The sequence below is a fragment of the Tyto alba genome, unplaced genomic scaffold, assembly GCF_018691265.1.
Source record: "Tyto alba isolate M040663 unplaced genomic scaffold, T.alba_DEE_v4.0 Super-Scaffold_15, whole genome shotgun sequence".
Taxonomy (NCBI): Eukaryota; Metazoa; Chordata; class Aves; order Strigiformes; family Tytonidae; genus Tyto; species Tyto alba.
In genome coordinates this window covers 4,351,830-4,363,968 of record NW_024881277.1, presented here as the reverse complement: position 1 = coordinate 4,363,968, position 12,139 = coordinate 4,351,830, and positions in this window count along the sequence as shown.

Sequence of the window (12,139 nt, the reverse complement as noted above, 5' to 3'; positions counted from 1 at the left end):
GAGGAATTAGAAATAGTGGCCTCAGAAACTTCTTGTTATGGTAACGGTGGTCTGAGAAACTTTGTGTTATGGTACCGTGTGTGTATTGAAAACAAGTTAAGAGGAATTAGAAATAGTGGCATGAGAAACTTAGTGTTATGAGAAGCTTGTGCTGTTAGCTAAGTAGGTGGACCGTGCGAATACGACCTTTAGAGCTTAAGCCAATCAGCTAGTGACTAGTAGGCATAATAATTATCATTGTCTGTATAAATATATGTACCCTGGTCCAATAAAGATATATGATGCTCTATCACCCACATTGAGTCCGTCTCGGCGTGTCATTCCTCCGTCGCTCCACACAGCATGTGACAATAAACCAGCCACAAACTGGAACCAAAAAGTGGATGAATTGACAAAAATTAGGAAAATAGACATGAAAAATTCTTTAGACCCCACATGGTATCTATTGGGAGAATGGTTACATCAAAAAAGAAAAGATCTCTGGCCTACTGCTTTTGCCTGTATATATCTGGGATTTTCACAGGTCTACTTTTCCATTGTGCTTTGATCTTTCCCACAGCAGGGCAGGAATCTCAAGGATGTTCAATAAGGTGCCTCTGTGTTTCTCACAGGCCTCTGTTATCTAAGCACAGACATTCTACCTGTCAAGCACACAGAGGTAAACCACAATTAGTGTGATATATGTGTTTTTTGGCACCTCAGCTGCAAGTCACTTGAGCATATTTACAATCCTCCTCGGCAATTTTCCATTCTATTCCCACAACAGGGCAACCTAATAAAAGCCAACAGCTACCTGCAGAGATGGTGGAGCCAAGCTCTCTTCTGCAGTGGCAATGATATGACAGGGGCACCAGTCACAAACTACCTTTTGGGAGCTCTAGACTGAGCCTCAGGAGAAATAGAATGGACTAGGAGGAACATTGCTGTGATCTCCACCTTTGGAGCTTCGGGTTTCAGCTCTACAAAGTCGCAGCCAGCCTGGAGGCTGGACTAGAGACCCCTAGAAATCTCTTCCCCACCAATCCTTCCATGAGCCTGTGCCTTGCAACATGCCCTACAAGAAGAAACTAAGATGGAGGTGAGGGCCTCTATGTCATAGGACAATTCAGGTAAAAGGGAGCTCAGGAAGCCTCGAGTCCAATGCCCAGCTCAAAGCAGGGCCAGCTCTGAGGTCAGACCAGGTAGCTCAGTAAATGTCAACATTCACATAGAGAGTTTACACATGAGCCAGGCATCTAAGCCACCATTACAGAAACGAAGATGAGACATTTGACCAGCTCCCTGAACACAGCTATCAGTATGCCATTCCTCCTGAGATTCCTGGGAACATCCACCTTCTTGTGCAGAAGATTCTTCTGTAAGATTCCTGGCACATCTCCAGACCAGGGGGTGCTCTAGGCTGTAAAAAAAGAAAGGAAGTCTGACTTGGGTACTGTCAACTTAATTACTAAAAGAGAGGGAGATGGAGGGATCTCAGAGCTTCCATGTCGCTGCTGAAGATTTAAGCCTCTAAGAAAGAAGCTCAGAATGAAAGTTTTGATCTAACATATCTTTTTGATCATTTCACTTGTGAAGGCTCTGGTCCCCACATCCAGTCACTGGTACCCAGGAACCTGCCCTGCTTTTCCTTCTTCTCCTCCCCAAACCTGACCAAGTGATGGAAGAAAGGAAGCAGAAAGGCCCTAGGCCTCTGTGAATCAGTGGGGTCTGGCACTTGGAGGCCACAGTGTCATTTCATTGTACACCCCGTAAAGAACTAAGCTGGGAAGTGAGACTGAAAGCCCAAATCCACAGGGTTCATTGACAGGCAAGGCTGTGTCCGTGGCTGGTCTGGAAACCAGTACACCTCCTGCGTAGATCAAGCTGGTGTTGAAACTCTGGCTTGGGCTTCAATGGTCTCCTGGGCCCAGGGACAGAGGTGTGGGCCCAGACCCGAGGTTGGGCTGGCCAGGGCGATGGAGGCCTATGGATGCTCTCAGTGCCCTGACACTGCGCCCACGGGATCCCCCTGGCAGTGCCCTCGAGAGGCCAAGTTCTCCTTCCCCTGAGGTCCAGGGCCTGCTCTGCTCCTCTCCTTCTCCACATCCCTGGGGATCTGGGAGACCAGGATTTCATGGTCACCCTGACAATGGTATTCACATCCCTGACCAGCTCTTTTGGGAATACCAGGTCCAGGTGAGCAGACTGAAAGGACTATTTGCCATCTGTGCTAAGAATATTTCCACAAACTCCACAAGAAACGTCCTGGGTGGTTTGCATGCTGCTGTCTACATGAGCAGTGAATACCAAGGAAACTGTGTCCTCCAGAAGAGCCAGGTTGTGTGATCCACTGATTTCCTGCGATCATTCAATTAAGAAATTGTTGACTCCTCACTCTGGCTGTATGACCTGTAAATGGCTGGGATGGAGTTGATTTTCTTCATAGCAGCCCATAGGGTGATGTGCTTTGGATTTGTTACTAAACCAGCACTGATAACACATCAGAGTTTTGGATGTTGCTGAACAGCCCTTGCAGAGCATGAAGGCTTTCTCTTTTTCCCACTCTGCCCCTGCAGCAAGAAGGCTGGGGGTACACAAGAAGTTGGCAGGGGCACAGCTGGGACAGCTGACCCCAAAGGATCAAAGAGATTTTCCATTCCATATGATGTCAGGCTCAGAAAAAAAAAAAAAAAAAAAAAAAAAATCAAAGAAAAAAAAAAACCTAAACAAAACAAACAAAAACACCAACAAATAATAATAATAAAAAACAAAACCAAAAACAAACTAACCCCCCCCCAAAAAAAAAAAAAAAAAAAAAAAAAACCCAAACTCAATGAAAGAGGAAAAAGTGGAGATTTTTGTAGTCGTGGCATTTGTCTTCCCAAGCCGTACTTTCCTAGCAATGACTAAAGATCTGTTGCTGATGAGACATTGTGCATGAACTCCCCATTTTGCTTTGCTTGCACACGCAGATATTGCTTCACCTATTAAACTCTCTTTGTCTTGACCCATGAGTTTTCCTGCTTTTGCACTTCCAATTCCCTCCCCTGTCCTGCTGGGGTCGTGGGGGGCAGAGGACAGTGAGCAAATGACTCTGTGGGTGCTTAGCTGCTGCCTGGGGTAAACCAAACTGAACACCTACCACAGTGTCATCGTTTCTGGTTTCTCCTTTGACCCACACACATCTCGATCCATGAGCTTTCCCTCTTGTCCTGTTGAGTGGGCTGAGTGAGTGAGCAGCTGGGTGGCTGTCTGGCTGCTGGTCAAAGTTAACACACCACAGGACCACATCAGGACTGCTGTGTCCAGTACGGGGTTCCTCAGCACAAGAAAGATCCTGACAGACTGGAGAGAGTCCTGCGGAGGCCAGAAGGATGGTTGGGGCCTGGAGCACATTATGGACAAGGAGTGGCTGAGAGAGCTGGGGTTCTGAGAAATCCCTCAGAGCCAAACTCTGCATCAAGGACCCTGGCCAGTTGGTGGGATCTCACTCAATGGATATTTTCAGTATTTGTCAAGACAAGCCCATGAGCACCTGATCTAGCTGGAGCTGTCTGAGACGGGGCTTGGCTGAGAGACTGCTGTGGCAAGAGCTACGGGACTTGGTGCGTCATGAGTGTCAGTAGGAAACTGGTTTTTTTTATTAGTAATGGTGGTAGAGTTGGGTATCACTGGTGTTTCCTCTTCCAGGACTTTTCCAGCCCAGCCCAGCCCCAGCCCAGCTCTCCCCACCTGCCCTGGCCCCAGGGCAGTGCCCACCACAGGGTGCTGCAGCACTCTGGGCACTCAACCACAGCTCCAGCTCCTCGGAAGGGCACAGCAGCTCCTGGAGGTCAGACAGGGGGATCATCCTTCCCACAAGCACCAGGGCTGATGCTGGCCAAAAGGGCAGGAGGAAACAGAGGCCAGTCAGTCTCTAGCTCTGCTGCATTCATCTGGTAGGTTGTCCCTAACCTCGACTGCATTTACACCCTTCCCTTCCCCCACCAGCCCTGCTCCCCAGCACAGCACAAGAGTCCTGGCCCTGGGCCTCCTCAGGCAGCTCCTGCACCTCTCCAGTCTCCCTTTCCCATGCCCACTGGGTTCACACTGACCCCCAGGGCACTGCAGAGTCCTTGCTTGCATATACCTTGATTTAGTGCTTTGCTTTTGGGGGACATCAACTTCAGGGTGTTTCACTTTATGTGTGTCCATTCATTCCCACCCCAGGGCATGTGGTGACCCCTACTCCTCTCCTGACCAAATTATTTTCCATAAAGACAGCTATATGCCATGAGTCCTGGCATATATGAAGCAGCCTGAGGAGGTAGTGGGGAGCTCATGCACCATCTTACACCAAGAAGAGAGCCTTTAAAAGCAGAACTTTTTGTCCAGTGGAACCCAATGGTACTGTGATCTTAACTCCAAATACAGGGAGAACATAAGGAGAAAAGAATTTTAAAAGACCAATTCCTTAGACATTTTATTGGCAGCCACTTTGGAGGAAGAACCCAGCCTTCAGGCACTGCACCCAGGAGATCCCATTTTATTCAAGAGCTGCTATTGGACACGTCACACCTGACACAGTGTGGTGCAAGAGTAAGACACAACAGGAAAAATCCTCAAGAGAGGTAGTATAAGTCCAGAAAATTATCTATATGTAGGATTATTACAGGGAAAATAGCAGACTCCTGGCCTAAGATAAACTCTGGGAAATGTGAAGTGACTTGAGACAGGTTGTTGTCAGTGAAACTACATCCCTTGGGTCAGTTTCCATAGGGCATCCTGAGCTGCTGGTTCCTCATGCTGTAGGTGAGGGGGTTTACTGCAGGAGGCACCACCGAGTACAGAACGGACAGCACCAGGACCAGGGATGGGGAGGAGATGGAGGGGGGCTTGAGGGAGGCAAACATGGCAGTGCTGAGAACCAGGGAGATTATGGCCAGGTGAGGGAGGGATGTGGAGAAGACTTTGTGCCGTCCCTGCTCAGAGGGGATCCTCAGCACTGCCCTCAAGCTTTGTGCCTAGCACAGTGCAATGAAAACAAGGCAGCCAAATGCAACAAAGACACTAACCACGATAAGCTGAACTTCCCTGAGGTAGGAGTCTGAGCAGACAAGCTTGAGGATTTGGGGATTTCCCAGAAGAACTGGTCAACAGCATTGCCTTGGTGGAGCCGTAGTGACAATGTACTGGCTGTGTACAGCACAGCATAGAGAAACCCACCGCCCCAGGCAGCTGCTTCCATGTGGACACAAGCTCTGCTGCCCAGGAGGGTCCCATAGTGCAGGCTGAGCCACACACCCTTGGCAGGAGATGGCCCTGGTGTCCTGCAGGGAATTGACCACGGATTTGGGAACAGTGGTGGAGATGGAGCCCAGTCAAGGACTGAAAGTTTGAGAAGGAAGTGAGAGAAGGCCAAAACTATTTCTCTTGTTTAGAGCAAAGAAGTTGTTTATGGTAGAATCCTAGTTGGTCAGCATGTTCTACTCATATTATTTTCTTCCTTTCACTCACATAGTTTAGTCAACTGCTAGGCAGAATTAATATCAAGATATTTTGAAATATGCAACGTCTCCCTTAGAAAATGTAAGTAGGCCTTGAGATGGTTCCTTAAGTTTCCTGAGTACCCCTGATAACAAGGGCCTAAGACGCCACTGTCAAGATAATCACCTGGGAATTAGTTTAAACTGACCTTCTTGGAGCATCCCAGGCCAAAGAATGGATGAGCTAACTGCATGACCATATGTGGGCAAAGGAATCCCAAAGTTCAATCACCGGACACTGTGAGGAAGACTATGAGTGACCACCAGAGGGGGAAAAGACCCTAACCCTAATTTTATCACACATGCTCGGACTATGTAGATAAATTCTAGGAAATCTTATGTAGATGTAGATTAGTTCTCAGAAATCTACTGAATATGTACAAGCTCACAGCACATATTCTCTGCGATTGTACCTGTCTGTGGGAGCACTCGTGGTGGAGCGATCCCCAGTGCTGCCCAGCTGCTAATAAAGAATACCTGCTCAGCAGTTCTACTGGATTCTAAGTGTTGAGTGAATTTCTGTGTCAGAAGGAGCAGCCCCTGCGGCCCTGGCTGGAGCAGTCGGGGTGGGGGTGGCTCGGGGGCACCGCGGGGATGTGCCCGGGCTCGGCTCCAGGAGGAAACCACAGACTTCCTGCCCGGGCGCTTGTGGGGGGCACGAGGAGCGCTGCGAGGCCACGTGGGCTGTGGTTTGTGCACCTGCAGGCTGCAGCTCCCGAGCCCCCCGCGGGGAATAACGGCCCCTCGGTGACATGCTGAGAGTCAGGGATCCATCTGAGCTGCTTGTCTGCTGCCAGGACAGGGACATGGCCCAGCCCCAGCTCGTTTGAAGGGACCTTCCATGGGGCTCTCCAGGGAGGGACGGGTGAGCCAGCGCTCCTGGGATGGGGCTCTGGCCTGGGCTGAGGCCCTTTCCCGCTGCTGCTCCCAGCACAGAGGGGTCTGAAGCAGGGGCAGGGGCTCTTTCCTTCCCCCCCTGACACAGCCCCTGGTTCCGTCCCAGCCCCGTGGTTCCCGTGGCATGGGGATGGCTGGGCACTCGCACCTTGGGCTCTCGAATGTGCTGGGTATAGGAGATGCTCAGTGCTCCTGGCCCACACAGCAGGGTTCAAGGCATGAAAAACCCATTTCCCCCACTACAGCCAGCCCTGTCCTGTGACGCCACACTGCCACAGTGATGTGACATCTGCAGCAGAGCCATCCCTCATATATGGTCATGAATGGCACTGGAGACGTTCATTGGAGGGCTGGGCTGTGTCGGAGGGGAGATAACTCCCGATAATGTCTAAAATGGTGCTGCTGCTTTGATTGGCTCCTCCCGTAGCTGGCCTGGCATCCGCAGAGCTATATTGCCCTCCCATCATCATTGTCCCCGTGAGTCCCCAGGAGCTGTGACAGGAGTGTGGCGCGGCAGGGATGTGCTGGCAGGGCAGGAGGCTCAGGATGGGCACAGAGGGACTGCTGTCCCCTCAGGTGCTGGGGCTGCTCCTCTGGGTACAGCTGTGCAGGGGTAAGTGCTGGCTCCCTTGTCCCACAGCCCAGGAATAGCGGGTACCAGCGTGGTCATCGGGATCTGTCTGGGAATGGGGATTCTTTGCAGGTGCTACAGAGATGATGGACACAACGTGCTCAAGTCCGTGGACCCTGTGCCCTTCCCTGGGCCCATCTGGGTGGGAGACAGTATCTCCTTTTGCAGGGTTCCAGTGTCTAGGGCAGCCTGTGCCTGGCTGGATTCACAGACACGCTGTTCTGGGGTACCTTTTGGGACCCCCTTTCCCCTCGTAATGTGCCTCTGGAGCCGATGGTGTCCTCGCTGGTGATGGCAGCACCCAGAGATCTCCCTGGGACACTGCTAATGTCTCGTGTCCCGAAGGGATATTGTGCTGTTCACTGTCCCCTTGTTCCAGGGGAGCCCTGACCCCATGAAGACAGTTTGTACCCCACGGAGAGATGGGGACCAGGGCATCTACAGCAGAGAGACACCCTTCCTGGGGGACCCAGCCCAGTGCAGGGACTGGGCTGACACCAGGGATGTGAAGGGGATGTGGGTGGGGGGATCCTCTGGATCGTCTCAGTGGGAACACGGAAAGCCCTGGGCATGGGGGTGGGTTTGGCTGGTGCTGGGGCAGGCAGTTGTATGGGAAGCTGCAGGCCTGGGTACACGGGGCTGTTCAGTGTGGTGCTGGGGAGGAGCAGGTGTCCAGTGCAGGGCTGGGCAGTGTGCGGGTGGGCATGGGCAGGAGGCAGGTGGTCACTGGGGTGGGAAAAGGTGCCTTGTGTGGTGGGATGGCGAATGACCCAGCAGGGCTGGAGCTGGGCACCCCCAGCCTTGCACAGCCCATGAGGATAGAAGGGACCCCTGAACTGCCTGGGGACAGCCTGGAGGGGAGTGGGCTCCCACCCTGGTGCCTCTGACTCTACCTTGGCAGGGGGCTCCCCCAGACGCACAGTCTGGGGCTTAGCGCTGTCCTGACCCATACCATCTTGGTGTTTGAAGGTGCTGTGGAGGTGAGGCTGGCAGACGGTGGCAGGCGCTGTGCTGGGAGAGTGGAGGTGAAACATCAGGGCAAGTGGGGGACCGTGTGTGGTGACTACTGGAGCATGAAGAATGCGCAGTGGTTTGTAAACAGCTGGACTGCGGGTCTGCTGTTGGAGCTCCTCAGTACGGACACTTTGGGCCAGGATCTGGCCCCATTTGGATGGATGATGTTGGCTGTAATGGCACCGAATCTGCCCTGTCTGACTGCACACGCAGAGGATGGGGTGAACATAACTGTGGTCATCCCTTGATGCTGGAGTGGTGTGTTCAGGTAAGGGGACAACCTATTCCACCTCTGGGGCTGGGATGTGGAAAGGATCTGGCTGTGCCCTCAGGGAGCAACGCGCGGACACTGGAGCACTGCTCAATGTGGCCAGTCACACTGCCGAGCTGGGACTGTCATTACTGGTGACCCCAGTGCCTGGGGAAAGCCCAGAGTGAGCCTACCCCAGGGTGAACTAACCCTGCCACAGTGTCTCAGCCCCTCTTCAGCCAGTGTCTTAGGCTGCAAATGAACACTCTGTCCCTGCCCCAGTGTGTCCACTGGTATCCACTGGACTCCACTCAGTCTGCCAGTTCCCAGCAACAGTGCTGAGGACCCTGTGCTGGAGAAAGCAGGGCAGGTCTTACTTGGAACATCACACAATGGAGGAACAGCATGAGGTAGCTGGTCCCCGTGGGTCATTCCCATCACAGGCATGAGTACTTTTCAGGGAGCACGAGTGCTGTGCCTGGACAGAGGAGCAGGGTGGCACACAGCCCTTGGCCTTGGACCCAAACTGCGCACACCACTGGTGCTGGGGGGACCATGCCAGGAAGCACAGGGCACCTTGTGCAGCAGCAGTTTGTCTGAGTAGTGTCTGGTGCTGTGACAGACACATATCTTTGGATCTTCTGATAGTGTAGAGAAGGGGTGCAGGGGGGCCTGGATGTGTTTGTGACACCAACAATGCCCCAGCTTCTTCTGAGATGTGCAGTGAGTGATTTTGGTCACAGCTTGCTTAGAGGTGGTGTGGGATGTGGACATTGGAATGCCACAGGGCTCTGGGAACTCCCAGTTGATTTCTTTTTATTTTTTTCCAGAATTTTTCCGGCTAGTGGAAGGGAAGAGCCGCTGCTCAGGACGTGTGGAGATCCATGACGAGGACCTGTGGAAAAGTGTCTGTGATTCCCACTTTGGTCCCAAAGCTGCTGACGTGCTCTGCAGGGAGTTGCAGTGCGGCGCAGCCCTGCCTGTCGCTGGAGGAAGTCACGTTGGAGAAGGGGTGGGTCCCATGTGGGATGGAGAGCTGCGGTGTGTGGGGAATGAATCCCTCCTCGCCTCCTGCCCCAGGGGGTCCCCCCGGGACCAGCCCTGCACCCAAGCAAACAGCGCTGTGTGAACTGCACAGGTAAGGACTCAGGGTGGGCTGTTGAACACCTGGGCTGTGCCGGGGGCAGGGGAGGAGGGCAGGGACTGTGCTGGCCTTGGCCTGAGAACAGGAGGGGTGATGTTGTCTCCTGCAGTCTGCAGTTACGCAGGAAAAGATGCAGAAGCCAATGTCTCGCTTCTGTTCCATCCTCCTGCATTTGGTGCACGGCTGCCGAAAGGTTCCAGATGGGGACAGAGTCCCTCTGTCCCCTTAGTTACTGTAGCTGCTCCTCTGGGTGCAGTTGTGCAGGGGGAAATGCCTGCTGCCCTGCCACAAAGCCCTGGGGCCAAGGAGCAGCACAGGGATCCCTCTGGAAATGGGGCTTCTTCCCATGTGTCGATGTGACAAGGGCTAGAAAGTGAACAGGTTCACTGAGCCTGTGCTTCTCTGCGTGCAGAAGGGCTTTTCTGCTTCCAGGGCTCCCACGTTTCTGGCCGTTGGTACCCGGTGTGGATTTGCCATCCTTGGGCACCGTCCCTGGGGCCCTGGCTCTGCCAGCTCTGTTCCCTGTGAGCTGGTGGTGCCTTAACTGGTGGCTCTTTGTTCTGTCATCCCAGAGGCACAGCCAGCCTCCGGGGTACCCGGGAAGGGTGTGGGATCTTCACTCTTGTCCCAGTCAGAGTGATCCCGGCCTGACCGGGGGTGGGTTGTGCTTGTGGAGACAAGGGAACTGGGGTATCTGTTCCCAGAGGCTCGCAAAGGGGTGACCTTCCTGCGGGATCCCAGACAAGGTCAGGTCTGGGCTGATGCCCAAGGACAAGGAGGGGCATGGGTTGGGAGGCCTCACTGGGACCATCATTCTGCTCCACAGGGGACACGGAAAGTCCTGAGGGAGGAGGGTGAGTTGGGAGGGGCCCAGGGCAGGCTGTGGTCCAGGGGAGCTGGGGGCTCTGGGGAGGAGTAGCCGTGTGATCCTGGGGGAGCCCTGGTGGGGACAGGTCCCTTTTCAGCTGTCTGGGGAGGAGCAGGAGCCCTGGGTGGGCACAGACAGGGGCGAGGGGCTGTTGGAGTGGAAGGAAGTGCCAAAGTGTGGTGCCACAAATGACCCAGCAGGCTGGAGCTGGGCACCCCCTTGCACAGCCCATGAGGATAGAAGGGACCCCTGAATGCCCTGGGGACAGCCTGGAGGGGAGTGGGCTCCCACCCTGGTGCCTCTGATCCACCTGCAGGGCTTCCCCAGACCCATGTCTGGGGCTGGTGCTCCTGACTCCTCTTGTGTTTGAAGGTGCTGTGGAGGTGAGGCTGGCGGACGGCGAGGCGCTGTGCTGGGAGAGTGGAGGTGAAACAACAGGGCAAGTGGGGGACCGTGTGTGGTCACTACTGGAGCATGAGGATGCAGCAGTGGTTTGTAAACAGCTGGGCTGTGGGTCTGCTGTTGGAGCTCCTCAGTACGGACACTTTGGGCCAGGATCTGGCCCCATTTGGATGGATGATGTTGGCTGTAATGGCACCGAATCTGCCCTGTCTGACTGCACACACGAGGATGGGGTGAACATGACTGTGAGCATTTGAGGATGCTGGAGTGGTGTGTTCAGGTAAGAGACAACCTATTCCATACCTCTGGGGCTCAGATTGTGGAAGAACCTGCTTGCCCTCAGGAGCAACAGTCAGGCACGGAGCATTGCCCAGTGTGGCCAGTCGCACTGCTGAGCTGGAACTGTCATTACTGGTGTCCCCAGTCCCTGGGGAAAGCCAGTGGGAACCTGCCCAAGGGTGCCTTACTGTGCCTGGTCCCTGAGCTGCAGATGAACCCTCCATCCCTGCCCTGCATGGTCTGTTGATTGCCATCTTTCTCCTCCTGTTCACCCAGGAGCTGTCTGGCAGTGCTGCAGGGCCAGCTGCCCCCATGCCAGAGGCACCAGAAGTGACTCCTGTGGCCACCCACCGTCCTGTGGAAGGGCGTGAGATGGGGAGCTACTTTTCGGTTGTCCCCCTTAGCAGACACAGGACCATTGGCTGATGTGTTTGTGCCACCAGCACCCCCTGAGAGCAGCTGGGGATCGTAGATTTTTTTTGCCTGTGGCCACCTTGGAGATCAGCTGGCATGTAGTCAGGGTATTGCCAGAGGCTGTGGGAACTCTCAGGGTCATTGGTTGGTCCAGAATCTGTCCGGCTGCTCTAAGGGCACCGGTCCTCCTGAGGACGTATAGTGATCCATGATGAGGCCTTTGGACAGCGGTTGTGACTCACACTTTGGTCCCAACGGTGCCAACGTGGTTTGCAGACTCTGCTGTGGGTCTGCAATAGACACACCCCCCTGAGTGCTGTGATGATGGAGAATGTGTGTAACTTGACATGGTGCCTTTGTGACACCATCACTCCTTAAATAGCTTCTTCTGAGATGTGCAGTGAGCATTTTGGTCACAGTTTGTGGAGGTGGTTGGGATGTGGGCATGGGAATGCCACCAAGATCTGGGAACTCCCAGTTGATTTATTTCCAGGATTTTTCCGTCTGGTGGAAGGGAAGAACCGCTGCTCAGGACGTGTGGAGATCCATGACGGGACCTGTGGAAAAGTGTCTGTGATTCCCACTTTGGTCCCAAGGCTGCTGACGTGCTCTGCAGGGAGTTGCAGTGCGGCGCAGCCCTGCCTGTCGCTGGAGGAAGTCACGTTGGAGAAGGGGTGGGTCCCATGTGGGATGGAGAGCTGCGGTGTGTGGGGAATGAATCCCTCCTCGCCTCCTG